Source organism: Aedes aegypti, chromosome 3 (assembly GCF_002204515.2).
Source record: "Aedes aegypti strain LVP_AGWG chromosome 3, AaegL5.0 Primary Assembly, whole genome shotgun sequence".
NCBI classification, from domain to species: Eukaryota; Metazoa; Arthropoda; class Insecta; order Diptera; family Culicidae; genus Aedes; species Aedes aegypti.
The window spans coordinates 161,728,778-161,745,821 of NC_035109.1; the positions used below are offsets into that span (position 1 = coordinate 161,728,778).

At 34.5% G+C, this 17,044-nt stretch overlaps 2 protein-coding genes across 4 annotated transcripts in view; one reads left to right on the forward strand and one right to left on the reverse strand.

Moving 5' to 3' along the window:
* The window catches only part of LOC5578456 (acetylcholinesterase), a 385,351-nt gene that overhangs the window by 242,753 nt on the left and 125,554 nt on the right, over positions 1–17,044 (reverse strand). The gene's annotated exons all lie outside the window — the stretch shown is intronic.
* Positions 3,196–17,044, forward strand: part of LOC5578454 (interleukin-1 receptor accessory protein-like 1) — a 141,308-nt gene continuing 127,459 nt past the window's right edge. For all 3 annotated transcript variants that reach the window (XM_021851340.1, XM_021851341.1, XM_021851342.1), the window contains exon 1: positions 3,196–3,519. The gene's annotated coding sequence lies outside the window, so the exon portion shown is untranslated. The remainder of the gene's footprint in view (positions 3,520–17,044) is intronic.

A 17,044-nucleotide genomic window follows, 5' to 3' on the forward strand; every position in this document is an offset into this window, starting at 1 on the left:
AACAACTTTGCCGAAGACACCAACCTTCTAGCTCATCTGGGTTTTGAGATATACGTTGAATGGACGATGTGGCCAATTTTGGTACCCCAAGACAATCCGGAATAACTCCGGAACCACGTGGACCATATTCCCAAGTTTCCTGGACCATAAACTAGGAGAGTTTTTCGGGAAGTTCTGAAAATTTCAACAAAATCCATCGAGAAACAAAAAAGTTATGCACATTTTAGTGTGTTTTTTGCATGTGAAAAGTATGTTGGCTGGATGAAGGTTAAATAAAATTTCATTTTTTTCTATTTCCTACATGGTTAAGTTCAATATGGGATAATATGGCTATAACTGAGGAATCTGTTGGAGGCTCTCAATAAAACGTTTTATGGGTGCTTTCTAGAAATCCTCTAGGTAAAGATAACAGACTTTTGAGGAAATATGATCCGACTTATACAAAGCGCAATGACTTTAGTTTTAAAAAGGCATTTAGTAGACATTTTTAAAAAAAGAATCAAACCAATCCAGTGGGGTATTTTTAAACCAGAATTGAATGATTGGTATAATATTTCACAAAAGTTTTAAAAATCAAGCAGGAACATAGATAACTTGCCCATTGTTTTTAATTTTATGGTTCACAAGAGAGAATTAATATTTCCTCACAGATATTTCTTAATAGATTATAAAATAATTAAGCCATCTCCTAAACTATCTACTATCTAACAATGATAATGATGAAGTCCAAATGTTGGTGTATACCTGATGCTCTAATATTTCAGCATATCAAGTAAGCTCTTCATTACAGCTAAAGTATTTTTGATCATAATGTTTTGAAAGTGAAACTGATTGGAGTTGAAGCATTGCCATGTGAATTTGCTACCTTTTAAAATAGCATTTACAAATGTGCAATTCATCTAAACTTGTTCCATTTCGGTCAATGCTTCTCTAACTGTATGATGATTTTATGGCTTTGTCATAGGTTATGTGCAGCAAAAACATTGCCTTATAGAATTTTGATAGTTGAATGGAAAATCAAATGCAAAAATACTGTGAAATACCGATATATATTTTTAATAAATAGTTGTCAATACATTCTGAACAACAACTTCATGATCACATTTTTCAGGCATTTTTAAATTAACATATGTTTACAAAAAAAAAACAAAATCCTTACAAACATTATCTATTCAGTTAGAAATGCGTCTTAATCGTCCCAAACACGACTTTTTCATGTTTTCATAAGTTTGTATTACTCTTAGGTTGATTTTTGTTTATTTGGAGGTGTTTGGCGTTATGTCACGAAATTTTGATTTCTGGCCCATACTGCCGTGCGATTAGTGTTACCAAACAATTAGCTGCATCGAGTCAAGAAGTGTGGGTTCGATTCCGACTTCAGTCCGGAAAAATTTTCGTCAGGAATGTATTTCGACTGTGCCACTGGACGTTGCATGCTAGTCTGTTGTCTAGTGTTGTGCTTCCTTCAAAGGGCAAATCGTCCACTGGAAGCTTCTTCTTCTTCTTCTTTCTGGCGTTACGTCCCAACTGGGACAAAGCCTGCTTCTCAGATTAGTGTTCTTATGAGCACTTCCACAGTTATTAACTGAGAGCTTTCTCTGCCGATTGACCATTTTCGCATGTGTATATCGTGTGGCAGGTACGAAGATAATCTATGCCCTGGGAATCGAGAAAATTTCCTTTACGAAAAGATCTTCGACCAGCGGGATTCGAACCCACAACCCTCAGCATGGTCATGCTGAATAGCTGCGCGTTTACCGCTACGGCTATCTGGGCCCCTGGAAGCATTGACGTATATACGAGTTTAAAAATTGCAATATGATAGATATTAAGCCCATTTTTCTTGAAATATTATAAATGTCACTTGGTCCACTCTGACTTAACGTCGACCATGTATGGACATTATTTAGGGATAAATAAAAATCAAATTTCCAAATTTGAAATAATGGCTACGAATTTGTTTCAGTTACTCTTATGTGCAATGTTAAAAAAAACCCAAGTGTATTTTTATTTTTAAAAATTCAGGCAAGTCATGAATACTAGAGTAAGGTGGGGCAAAAGTTCGACCTTAGTGGAATAATCAAAGTTACCAGGAAAACAATAGCAGTTGAAACAAAACAAATACCATACAGTGAACCTTCAACATATTGGCTATAATTTTGCTGAACAGACTTGTGTCAAAATTTTTACCCATTTTTAGTTATAACAGTTTCAAAATTGATTGTCTAAAACGAACTTTGGCCCCACCACTGGGGCAAGAGTTCGAATCTAGTGTGGAGCAAAAGTTCGCTGGCCAAAACAAAAAACATCGATCCGTTTATGACATACATACTTTACACCAGCCGTAAACTTAAGTTTGCCGAAAAATACACACTAAATTTTCATCAAAAAATTGCCCAAACCCGGGTTAAATGTAATACACTCAAGAATAGCAGGTTTTCGCAAAACTAAGTGGAAATGTAAAATTTTGGTGGCAGTTTTCCCATGATCAGACAACTTTAGATAAATTTGAAGATAATATGTGGATTTTAGGCAATTTGCAAATTTTTCCGTGAGTTTATACATGGGTCGAACTTTTGCCCCACTGATTCGAACTTTTGCCCCACTATGGGCCAAAAATTATTTCCAAGCATTTATGCAAAAACTAATACACCTCAAAGCAACCTTATGATAGGCTTAGAATCGCCCTTATATAAAATATTGAAAAAGATTTTATCTTCAATTGGTTCCATGCAACGAAAGTTTGACCAAAAATTACAAATGACAGTCCAGATATGGAGAAACTAAGTATGCAAAATAAGGATGCGTTGTTTTAGTTTTATTATAAAACTACTTATACAATATAAACTGGATCGGTCCGGCTTCAAATTTGTCAAAAATTTGATTGTATTTTATATTTAGTTTTGAAAACTTAAATTAACGTTTAGAAAAATAAACAACCAAATGCATGGTTTCGCACTTCTTGACGCAAACTGTGGGTCACCGAATTTCATACTATACCGATGCTACCACCGTGTGTGGGTTCCCTTTTCAAAGTGTACTGGTAGTCGTCATCCTCATGAAAGCGAATTCTCAGTATTTTGTTTACAATCATCATCCCGTGCTGTGCTGCAGCACGCCGCTCTCTTTGCGTTCGTCCGTTTTGTTCGACACTGCCGTCGATGGTGCGGCCAAGGGGCAACGATGCACGCTGGTTTAGCGTACGGTGTCAGTCTGCTGTTAGCACCGCGCTGAGGTAGTTCACCGTCGTCGTTCTGTTAATGTTGATGTCGTCGTCGTTTCACTGACTCATTCATACGCTCTGTGTGCCGGTCCGGGTCTGGGTCTGTGTTTTCCCCCTTTTTCGTGTCGTTTCGGGCCGTTTCCTCGAAAAGCTATTGAAATTGTGTAGAGTCCCTGGACCTTTGCCAGCAAGGATAAACAAATTGTGGCACCCTGAAGCCATTCCTGGAAGTGTGGATCGAATCTCGGGATCAGGGATATGACGCGGTTCGAGTGGCAAAGCTTCGCATTCGAGAGGTGAGGCGATTTCCAACCAGCTTGGAGAAGAAGATAATGTAGGGTGGAAAATAGATTTCCTCAAACTGTGCGAATTCTGCGAATTCCAAGGGTGCTGGAAAAGTTTTCACTGAAAATTGCCTCGCGAGGGTGAATGTTCCGATAATACACTCGGGGAATGTAAATTTTTCGCAAACGAGTTTGACAGTGTTTCATTTACTGATGTTATGGATCTCGGATAAATACCGGGTTCTGCATAATATGACAAAGTATTTCCCAAAGAGGGTTTGGTGTGATGCAAATTTGACATAAGGATTGTGATTCATTAGCAATTTACCACTTAATCAAGTGGAATAGAAAATGTGAGTGTTACAAATCGACAATCGTAGAAGAAAAAACATTTGCGGTTTGCCACAAGCCAATAAAGAATCAGACTCAAGCAGCAACCGTGTAACCGTAACCGGCATCGTGTCGTAATGCTCATAGGAGAAAACTCTGAGATGAATTGAAGTGGTGTTTGAACAGCATGCTTTCCGTGAATTACCCTTGACCTGATTGTGTACCATTGGCTAGTGGCTAGAAATAGAGTGTATACTAATAGACTCTTGTAGCAAATAAACAAACAAATCATAGAACTATAAGTGAATAAAAACAGTGCCCGTCGAGAGATAGTTTCCGGGAGCGCGCATTGGTTGCATGAGTTGTGCATGTGAAAGGAGTTGACCGATGCATAATGTGCTGAATCGCGAGACGTAAACAAGATGCTTTTGGGAACACGAATATTTCGAATATGCAAATCTGATCCAATCGAACGATATCAACTTTCAGCTGGCATCCCAAAAGAGATGTGCAAAATTTGATGGAGATTGCGCTCATTATTGGTTTCCGCTTTGCAATTGACATTCATAAGAAAGATGGTGAAGGTAGAGTAGCAAACATAATCCGGTGAAAACTTTTTAATGATGTACCACAAAGCAAGTAGATTCGAGTGCAAAACAATCAGGATTATATTGAAAATAAGGATTCTTAATATCCAAAATTATACTTTTAAATTATGGTAGTTATTGTTGACTTCGTGTTTTTTTGGAGGTGAATGTGTGAAACATAGTGTCCGTTCGATTATGGTATGTAAAGGCAACGCATCCGAAAATTTAATGTTACCACAAACAATCCGTACCGTGAGTGGGTGTCCGGCATTTTGGCCGAATTCCATCTGGCCGAATGGGGCGTTTAGTCGAATTAAGAACAATATAAATCAAATTAATTCAACGATGATGTGCATAACTCATAAGTGCTGCCCAATAGTTGATCAACTAATTTATTTGTTGATGTTTATGATGTGACGGGATGCCAAGTTTGTCGCTCAATAAGTGGTCCAAGAGAATGATAAAATCGACTTGTTAATTCAGGATGAAGTTATGAACTTCACACATCGGGCAACGCAAGCAGTGGATTACAACAAAATTGTATCACAATTATATCAAAATTTGTTACATATCACAAATTTTGTTTAATTTCTGTAAAAAGTCTTCTGAGTTGGCTGAGGAATTTAAACAAAATCAGTTACAATAAAAAAGGCTGCCCTAAATTTGTGTTAATTAAAATCCTAGCCATAACACAATCTGAGAGTAATTGCTTAAACATGATCAGTTTTATTTCATGTAAAGAAAAAGACAAAATTCATTATGTCAGTTATGGAAGATTATTATATAAATATATTATTGTTTGAATTTCAAAATATTTTATTTTTATTTTGTTTAATGTAGATGGAATTTTGTTATATTTTTTGTTTTTTTTTAATCACTTGTCAGCCAAAATTATAAGATATTTTATTACAAAAATCGTCCCATCTTACGATTTATACTGGTAATAATTTCGCTTATATTTGAATTTGGAATTTTACCTTCTTTCTTTTTCAATTTCTTTATTAGTATCATTCCAAACATTACATTAACTTTCTATATCTAGGTGTTCTGTGTTAGACAACACTATCATCCTTATTTGGAAAAAAATTTAAGATTTTATTAACATTTTGTTAACAACGTATTTCATTTCATTTGCCGTAGCAGTTCAGATTTTTTTTACAGGTGAGTTGATTTCACCAGTTTATAAGAGAAAAAAAAACGTTTTCAATTTAGTTAACCTAACTTAACATAAATATATAACGCATTAATCGTGGCAATAGAAGATTGAAACGATTTTTGCCTGAAATTATTAATGATTTTATTTGACATTTGTTCCAATGTTTCTACATTGGATATTCTATGTAATCCATTGGTACTATGCCAGGGAGGGAGCTTCAGAATCATTTTCAAAATTTTATTTTGAATTCTCTGCAGAGCTTTCTTCCTGGTATTACAACAGCTAGACCATATTAGTACAGCATACAACATGGCTGGCTTGAAAACCTGTTTCAATATCAAAAGCTTGTTCTTAAGACAAAGTTTTGATTTTCTATTAATAAGGGGATAGAGACATTTTATATATTTATTACATTTGGCTTGAATGCCCTCAATGTGATTTTTGAAAGTTGAATTCTTATTTAGTATGAGCCTTAGATACTTAACTTCATCTGATCAATTTATTGGAACCCCTCTTATCGTGACAACATGTCTACTTGAAGGTTTCAAATAAAGAGCTTTTGGTTTATGTGGGAATATTACTAATTGTGTTTTGGAAGTATTAGGAGAAATCTTCCAATTATGCATGTATGAAAAAAAAAATCCAAACTTTTTTGACACGCAGACTTCGTCCTTTGGCGGAGTGGCCTGTGTCATCCACAAACAATGATTTTTGACATCCCTGAGGTAACTCAGGTAAGTCAGATGTGAAAATATTGTATAATATTGGTCCCAAAATGCTGCCTTGGGGAACACCAGCTCTTACAGGAAGTCTTTCAGATCTGGAATTTTGACAATTAACCTGAAGTGTACGATTTAACAGATAACTTTGAATTATTCTAACAATGTACATATGTTGGAATTTTCACCTTCTTTATATCAGGCAGTGCTTTGCAATTATACTGATATAACGATTATTATTTTTTAATTACACATGCTTAAATTTACACGAGATTTTTCCTTGTTTCGATCATAGTTGTTCTTTCAAGAGAAAAATATTTCTCATAATTATTTGAATAAAGGCTTATAATACGTTCCTAAACAATGTTATTCAAAACACAAGTACTTTTTTAGCGTATGGTATTACTTAGGTGGGATATCATTGTTCTGTAAAATTAATATTGGAACGAGTGAACTGAACTCTGTACCGTCGCTTGCTTATGGCAATAAAACAAACAACTCACTGTTTCTACGTTGTGAAAATAAGAAGCCAAAATTCAGTGTTAGCAAAAGCTGCATGTGATTGCTAGAACTATGAAATCATTTACTTAGTACAATTCTTACGGGATCGAAGCAAATCGACCCTGCAGAAGGACGAATAAATCGTAAATCGTAAAAAAAACCTTTACTGGCAGCTATTACCGCTAGCAGAGCAGTGAATAACTGCTTACTAGGGAGCGGGTTATTTTTCGAAAGTTCTCAAAACTGATAATTCGTGTGCTCTCCTAAAAGAAGGATTAATTATTGATATACACATAAATAGCTCTTCAATGTTAGTTGAAAAAAAAAAACAGTCAGTACTGGAAGAAGAACATTCTTAAAGAAGTAGGGTGCGGCTTATTTTTCTAATGTTCTCAATACCGAAAATTTGTTTGCTTTTCTGAATTAAATCACATGAAAAGCGAAAACTCAAATTTTGAGTCATAAATATTAAGATTTGGAGGTGGCACAAGCGACATTAAGGTGAATTTTCAAGATCTGAAATATGACCTAGTGAAGTCTTCATAACTTTGTTATTTTCCAACGAATTTTGAAGCTCTTAGCATTTTGTTCTTCAAAACTGAATACATGAAAAGTTTGTGGAATATCAAATTTGTCTAAAATCAACACTAGTCTTAATTGAAAGTTGTTTCTCTAATATTTTCTTCTTTCCACTAGAAAAATAATTTTTGATCGTCAAAAACTTCATGAATACTTATCCGATTCTAGATATTTTTACATGCTCTTGAAGCTATTTTATTTGTTTTCAAACTGTTCATACAACAAATTTTACTTAAAAAATAATCGGAATTAGTTTTTTTTTAACAAAGACTACTTAAAAACATTATTTTTTAAATTTATGAAAAATTGCCTCCTAGACCATTTGGAAGGTTTAAAATAGGAGAAAACCCAGTTTCTGCTTAAATATTAACGTTTAACTGACAAAAATTTGAAAAATGTAGTATTTTCCGTTGAACATTCATGTTTTTGGACAGTTTTTGTCAAATAAGTAAGAATATTTTTTAAATTATTATGTTGTACGCACAATTTAAAGCTATTAAATTTGCTTCAAAAGCATTTAAAAAGATTTGACATGAATTAAGTATTTATAAAGCTTTTGACAAAAAAAATATATATATTTTTTAGTGAAAAGAGGAAAAATTTGGAGAAAACTAGTTTTAACTAAGACTAGTGTTGATTTTCGACAAATTTGATGTTCAACAAACTTTATAAATTTAATTTTGAAGAGAATGGTGCTTAGAGCTACAAAATTGGTAAGAAAATAACAAAGTTATTAATACTTCACTGAAGGTCATATTTCATACCTTGAAAATTCACTTCATGTCGCTTGCACCATCTCTAAATCTTGGCTCAAAATTTGAGGTTTTCCTTTTCATGTGATTTAATTCAGAAAAGCAAACAAATTTTCGGTATTGAGAACATTCGAAAAATAAGCCGCACCCTACTTCTTTGAGAATGTTCTTCTTCCAGTACTGACTGTTTTTTTTTCAACTAACATTGAAGAGCTATTTATGTGTATATCAATAATTAATCCTTCTTTTAGTATAAACTGTTTTTTGATATTCGGTTTCAAAATTCACTTTGAGTTCATGCTAACTGTAGTTAACTATCGTTTTCAGTTTCAGCCAAACGGCATTAGGCCAAATGATATTTGACCAAATGAACCTTGCGGCCGAAATACCCAGAAACCCCGTAAATTATGCACACATAATCAATGTTTTACAAATGTCTTTATATAATCATCGAAAATTATAATTTTGTCAACCACACTCCAACAATATTAGTACACGCCAACCTATTTTTACGACCGTTACAGTGAGGTCGGAAAAAGAATCGGTCTTAACAAAATCTGACTTATAGTTATGTTTTTGAAACATGCAACGTCTAGATGTAGAAATACTGATCCGAGATATTCAGCAAAGTTGAAGTATGGATTGAGAACTTTCCAAAATGACCGTTTAAGTTTGCTTATTCTGATAATACAGTGATACCTCCATGAGTCGATGTTCCATGACTCGATATCGACTCATGGAACCATACTAAAAACAAAATTTCATGGTTACTATGATGGTCCCTAGAAGCAGCTTTCCATAGACTTGCTGTTCCATGACTCGATATTTCCATGAGTCGATGGTCCCTTCAATATTGACTCATGGAGGTTTCACTGTAGATGGCAACACTGCTAGATTTTTACCAAAAGAGACAATTATATGGGGGAGTTATATGCAGATACTAATGAATATTAAAGATAACGAAACTAAAGTTGAAGGAAGTGTTGTATGCCATACAGTCGGCGAAAGCACAAATGTTCATATGACTGGCAACCCTGTTTAAGAAAAATTGAGAAACGATCAAAATCATAAAACTTGAGCAGCATAGAAAAATGAAATGCTTAGCAACATAATAATACTTTTCAACTGTAGTCCAGTTGTTCATGAAGGGTTCAAAATTATGTCGTAGCTGGCAACACTGCTCAAGTAAAATCTATAAAAATCGATAATTCAAAGCGACACACTTTCATTTTTTACGCTGGCAACACTGATAAAATGGTTCGTATGAGCTGGATATAATCGGGTCGTCTATCAGACACATGGATGGGGGGGGGGGGTGTTTTATAGAAGATCCAGGGCTTTACGCATTATAGATAGATGGAATAGTACCGCCTTCGACGAAAATTCAGTACTTAGTACGATCTACGTTTAGGAGTTGAGGATCATCCTTTTAGCTTAGAACTTGGCCGGTAGGGGCGCTTTCTCGAACATGAACTATATGCACCATGAGGGAAGATAATGTAATCATTGGAACATATGATATCTCTAGATCCTGATGATTAAAAAAGGTTGGTGTCTTGGGAAGAATTGTTCAATAGCTAAAGGGCTGACATGCGCATTGGCGTAGCTAGGATTTATGTCTGGTGGAGACCTAGGGGGGGGGGGGTGTATCTAGGAAATTCTTGTTTTACAGAAGTGATGTCGATCGTTATAATCACGATTTCACAAACTTCGTAATTTGCATAGATTTGTTCGTAGGTTCGTGTCATATCGTTGCACATCAGTGATAATTGTAAAATTCAATTTTCACTACGTAAAATGTACACTCTTTGTCTAATCCAGTAAAAAAAACTCCTTCAAGAATGCTTCCGAAAAAATTACGAGGAATATCCCAAGTATTCAGCCATGTGGTTTTAAGAAATTCTTTTGAAAATGATGAAAGAATTTCATCATGAAATATTTATGTACTTTTCAATGCTTTCTCCAAGAACTTCTTAACTTCTTTACCAGTTTCTACTGAGCTTTTCCTAGGATTTCCACAGAAAATCAGTCAGAAAGTTTCTTTAGGCTATTCTGATCTGAAATTATTTTAAACATTCCTCCAGGAAAGCCCTCTACGTACTGATTACATTTAAATTCAAATCATTAATTTGCATATCATCCAGTTCTTTTGAACTCTTTTTAATGAATCCATGACATTTGGTCGAATCACATTTAGTCGAATAACATTTGGTCGAATGACGTTTAGTCGAAAGTACATTTGATCGAATGGACATTTGGTCGGAAAGAATTTAGTTGCTTCGAGAAGCATATGACATTTGTTTGAAAGGACATTTAAGGTTATTTTACATATTGACATTTGTCGTTAATACACACTGATAACGTTACGTGCGTTTCTGTTTCTTGCTATAATTTTTCTCATTCAGGCTGATTATGCGAGTCGGATGAATCGCAACAAGCTGATCTCAAATTGAAGCAACTTAACTTTTGTCACCTCAGTCACCTCACTTGACTCACGATGAGTAGAAAAACAAATCATATAGGCGGCTCTTTTGATACACTTCGTCATGAGCGTTGGTCTTCAAAATTGGCCTTGTATAAAAGTGAATTTTATGCACACAATTCGTGGTGATCAAATAGTTCTATGTCTAATCTTTCTAAGTCTCGTCCCCGCATTCTTAATTCTTAACCAAGTTCGTACGACTTAAGATCTGAAAATAAGAAAAAATCCCGAACACTAAGTATCTTTAGATAAAGGACGGCTGTTATATATGAATAACGATGAAATTTTGAAAGAATATTGAATTCAACCAAGCATTATATTTAAATTACTAACTAACGAAACAATAACAACAAAAATTATTAGAAGCCATTTTCCCCAAAGAGTGATGATATTTTGAAAGAATAATATATTCTACAAAATAAAAAATCAATGGGACCAATCCATACTGAACAAAATAATTTAAAATTTATTGACATAATTACATTTAAAGTTCCCGAAATAAAATGGCCCGATTTATGAACCAACAAATTCAAAATAATATTCCAACCAAATGTCAGTTCAATCAAACATCATTGCAATAAATATCATTTGACGAAATGTCATTCGACCAAATGTCTTTCGACGAAATTACCTGAAGCCCTTTTTAATACATTCGAACCCTCTGGGCAAAATCTCAATAGAGAATCAAAAAAGTAAATTGGAGTACCTTGTATCTTTTAATTCCGCCCTAATTGCTTATCTTTGACAGATACGCGTATTCCGATTGCCACTTGTAGCCTTCTTCAGTGTCAGTTACTCGTTTTCACTGACACTCACTGATATTTAGGTGGTTTATATGAGAATTACAAAAAATCTTGCTAATTTATCTTCGTCTTTTCTGATAAAACTATGAAATATCATGATACTATGGCGAACAGATTAATCTAGGTGTACTTTAATAAATCCCAAACAAATTTTTTTGGAGGTACTTTTTAGTCATGGTGGCAGGACTGATAAAGTTGAACGCGTAAATATTGGCAGTATTTTTAAGAACATTGCCAAAGATGTCTTATGGTAAAATTTCTAAGCATGTTTTCGCTAAAATTAAATCTAGGAGGAAATGTTTGGATCACTATGAAAATTTGTTGAGGAATACCTGATGGATTTTTAGAAATTAGCAGCCTACCGTATAAGAGCTCTGCAATTTTTCAAAACTAATACAATGAACCTATTTTCTTGTTGTTTTGGCTTTTTGGAGCATGAGAGAAAAATTGTGCGAAGTTCCTCTAGAAACCGTTATGCTAAGAAAAAAGAAACAACAAAATGTTGAATAAAGTAGAAACAACAAATGGACAACAAAAGATAAGTGATTATTTGTATTTTTTTTTTTTCTAGAAGTGAATGATTACAAGATAGTTAAACACTTGTAATGAACACTTCCCCCCTGGCCCTCTTTTTATGCTAATGGACATGCGGTAGTCATTGAGTAAGACGGCGTCCATTTATTACGTAATGCTAAAATTGGAAATTTTTGACCCCCTCCCCCCCCCCTCCGTAACGCTTTTTGTATGAAAAATTTTAAATTTTTGTATGAGCCGTAACGCTTGAGCCTACTCCTCCCCTCCCCCTTGAGCGTTACGTAATTTGTGGATGCCGCCTAACAGAAATCCGCCACCAGGCAGTGCACGTGTGCATGAAACTTTTGTTTTTCGGATATCTCAAGATCCCGACCACTTTGAAAGATGGCGCCTTCAGCGAAGTTGTTTAGCAGCTTAAGGGCTATCATTATTCTAGTCAATAGTTTCAAATTTTAGCCACCAGGCGGCGCTAGTGAGGATAATTTTTTTGTTTTGCGGATATCTCATGACTCTGACCACTTAGAAAGATGGCGTCTTCGGCAACAACTTACGGAAGGGTGGTTGTCCTTTGTTTAGTATATATTGGTATAATCCACAATTATTAAGAAATTATAAGGTAGTCGTTGTTCACAGTTATTATTCGTGATCATTTTGCAAACAAACACCTTTTAAAGAAGAAAGTTTGACATTATCAAATTCTCAAACGCGCGCCCCTTATAAGGCTGAATGAAATACTGATTAACGGTTTTGGTTTCTACCTCATTCCAAGAATAAGAAGCTTATATTGAAGATAGGGATTCCGCTATTCCTACAATTAGAAATAGCATAATAGGGGATGGGGGTGGTAAAATGAACACCTTAAGGAAATCGAGAAAAACGAGAAATTTGTATAGTTCTATAGCACAACATCAAAAATAGGGATGTAATCTATAGCAACGACATGGATTCAAACTAAAATAGCTAAATTTTCACATATTTTCATCGCTATCAGAAAGCGATGCAAATGTTCATTTTACCTGCACAATGTGGGTAAAATGAACAACGGTTGGTGGTAAAATGAACACCATGAAAAAAACAACATGAGCAAAACAAATTTTTCTACAAAATTTGCATTGCCTCACCGAAAATACATCCATTAATGCTTGAAACCCATTCAAAAATCATTCTAAAGGTATCAGATTTGACATCATTATCATAACGATATTCCCCTCACTGAAAAACCTCAAGTCTTCCGAGCTAAAAGTTACGTCAGTTCTAATTTTCGAACGTGTTTTTCTAAAATCTAACAGTTTTCGTTGATATTTTCACTTTAATTGACCTACGTATCAACTCGAACACTCAGATTTATGCTCTAAATCGTCCGTGCGTGATAAAAATTCATCCAAATTTGTTTTTTCTCGGTAAAAGGCACGGTGTTCATTTTACCACCCCTGTTCATTTTACCACCACTTCCCCTACCTAACTACCTGAAGATAAGAACTTCTAATCGAAAAGACATTGTCTTGTGAACTGAAAACAGCCTCAGATACTGATTGAGGCATCTTTCCATATCGACCTCCTCCTCATCTTGAACAAATAGGTGAGCCCAGTGGGCCTTTCATATTTATCTGACCGTAAATTATAATAATTCAACAGAACACCTACAACACCAACAAGAGTGACATGAACTTTGTGAAATTGAAGCATAGATCAGCTCAAAATCGACTTTTCACGCAAGAAGAAGAAGAACTGGATTTAGTGTAACTTTTTTTCAGATAATAACAATTCGGTCCTACATGTAGCAAACAGTCTCTAATCCCAATTAACTGGAAAGCAAAAACAGAGTTGCAGACTTATATTCAGAGCTGTCTATGTTTGTTTTTGCGTGTGCGCTATTGTATTTGACAACGCGAATGAACAGAGTTCTCGTTATCAGGAACCACATCGTAAATGTTATTTGATGCATTCTCGATATCGTGATTTTAGAATCATGGTATTGAAAGCGTTACTAAACAAGCATGCCAGTGAAACAAGCAAGAGCTGCGTTCTTAGCTAGTGCTTGTATTAATGAAAACGGGTTACAAAGAATTAGGCTTTTTATTACTGAATCATGATTTGGAACATGCAATGCATTCTGCTAATCACGAATTTTTGTTCACGAATATGAGAACAGGTATAATATATAATATATAATCAATAAAGTGCCACATCAAAATCGAAACAACCGATTGACCATCAACTCAATTGATTTAATCAGACAATAAACTTATCGACAAAAACATATCGACTTCTCGTTACTTGCTATCTAGATCCGCAATTGAGAGTTGAGAATTCCTATGAATCACATTAGATAACTGTATTGTGGCTAGGTATCTACCAAAACGACCAATTCATGCTCGCGCTGCTGATAAGCTGCTAACATTTAGTAAACTCATATGTACACATGTTTGCCCACGCAGACGACCGGCCCCAAATTACTCACATTAGGCAACCCAACTAACTGTAAATCTGTGTAGCAGCCGCCCAGACAAGTGTTTTGCACAGAGATAATAAATCTGTTTCAAATGTTGCTATTTCGAGAGCGTAGGTACGTTTGACGTGAAAAAATCATATCAATGGAAATATTACTCAATTTTGACGAAAATACGTATGAGACGAATATGTGAATTGAAAGACAACTTCGAATAATTCTAACAACGTAAGTTGGATTAATGAATCTCTTTATTTGTGCAATCAAACTTTCTTGCCAAAGGCTGACGTATACTTTTTCCATGTCTAGAAGAGCAAGATCGGTTGAATAGTCTTTGACAAATTCACTGATGTAGTTAAGCATGTTGATTAGATGATTGCTAGAAGCTTCGGAAGAATTTTTATGCGGCTTCAAAATTTCAAAAACTTTACTGATAGACGAAAGCGAACTGATTGAACCACGACTAGAGGCTTGAACACGATTTTTGTCTCTTTAATACCTTTTACACTCCTCCTGAACCTCATTAGAATTTTAAAGAAAAGGGTTATAATAGGATGAGAGAATTACTTGATAATCACTCGCTGTAGTATGTGGAAGAATTCTTATCTAATTGAACTCGAAACTTGAATACCGAGCAAATTTTCCTAAAACGTTAGTCTTACAACCATGTTTGATAATACTTCTTAACACCACTAGAGTTCGGTAGCTAGAGCTGTATTTGCATCTTTGTGAGAGAGCGAAAAACTAGTAAGTAGAAAGGCAACAAAAATGAGTGAGGAAGATGCGACACATACACAGCAAATTTGACAGATAAGTCTCGTTTTTTTACTTTTTTTTAACTTTTCTGAAATTTTCCGTCGCAGCCCTAGTAACATTTTTAGTTTTTTTTCATTTACTACAAGCTGTTGTTACCTTGTTATTAGTCTTAACAACCTTAATAAACCTTTGATAGAACTACGTTACGCTCGAAGAGGCCCACACTACAAGAGGTTGTACATACTATACCTTGAAACTGTTTCTAAACTTCTTACTTTTGTATCGTATGAATACATCTATTCTTGTAGTGAACTATAAAACACATAAGAGCTATTGTACAGTTTTATTGAGCTCAACTAGAAATATTAAACCTTTTGCGATATCCTAAAACACAAAACAAAACCATTGTTAAAACCTTATGATCGAACAAACAGCAGTCAGCAAATTGTTCATAATAATAACCTTTTATAGTACTGAAACCATCATGATATCTGTCGACTCATTATAATAAATCAAAATAATCTTTTTTTTTTTGCGTGGCAGTAAATTTTCTTACAATCGCGTGAAATTCACTGTGGAAAGAGACAAAAATCTCCGATTTACAACAACCCGCCACAATTACGATCTCATTATTGCTTCTCTGGTATTCCACTTCAATTAATTTCTGATTAACTCATAATTCTCTACATGATTATCAATATCGACATAATGCTATTGGTAACCATATTGCAGACTGCATTCCAATAACGTGCATCAGACAGTTGAGATTTAAGGTGCAAGTAAAAATGATGTAAAAGTCAAAAATGAAAAAGCAGTTTTAGCCCTCAAAATCGAAAAATCGGAACAAATAAAAACACACAGCCTTTTTATTTTGGAAATAAAACAGCTGTGTGTTTTTATTTTTTTCGAATTGTCGATTATAACGACGAAAACTGCTTTTTTACTTTTGAAATTTGCTCCATTTTTACTTGGGCCTTAAGAAGACTTCAATATGATATAGTGCAGTCTTAGGAGTTTTATCCGTGTCTTTGTAAGAAAAGCAAGATGGGGGTTTAAGTATAGGTTTCAATAGACACTACACAGCTCCTTCAAAATACACTTTGTTATAAATAAAATTGGATGACAAATAAGTTTTAACAAAAGCACTTATAGGTATCTACAAATCATTTTAAAGTGGTATTTACTAAATAGACCGTTTAGGTCTTTTCAATGCGTTATTAAGGATTGAAAAAATACAAACGTAATCAACTGTTCTGCTCGGTGTGTATAAAGTTCGCTTATTTCCCCTTTGAAATTTAGCAGTTTAAACTTTTTCAACTATGGTTGTATACCAAATAAAGGGTTTAATAATTGTCAAAACTGTTAAAACACCAAGAATAATTATTCCCAAAACCATTATAAATAGATAAGTTACAAAGTTGACATTGATCATTTCAAGATTTATTCAGCTCCGTATTACCATATGCTACTTGGCCCTTAATTAAAAACAATAAAGTGTTCGATTTGTTCTCTTCAAATCTTGTTTTCTGTTGCTTTAGATTTTTTAATTCTCATACTCTGTCTGATGGGTCGTCCACCTAGGACTTTTTCATATAAATTATTGAAATTCGAATATTTAAATTTTCCACCAATAGAATATTTTGAGGCAAGGAATGTCTGGAAGGTTAGACTTAAAACGAAAACCACGTGGAGAAAAATTTTAGGTTCATTCGAGTTTGATATTATCGTGGTTCCAGGTATGCGTGCGATGTCACAGCTGACCGAAAAGCTCGAGTACCTAGTCTGTTTGTGAGATTATGTTGCTCACTTGAGATGATTGTTTGACACTAAAAATAGAACAATTGCAATCATCCCACAGAGCTTTACCCTTCATGCTTGTCTCGATCCAA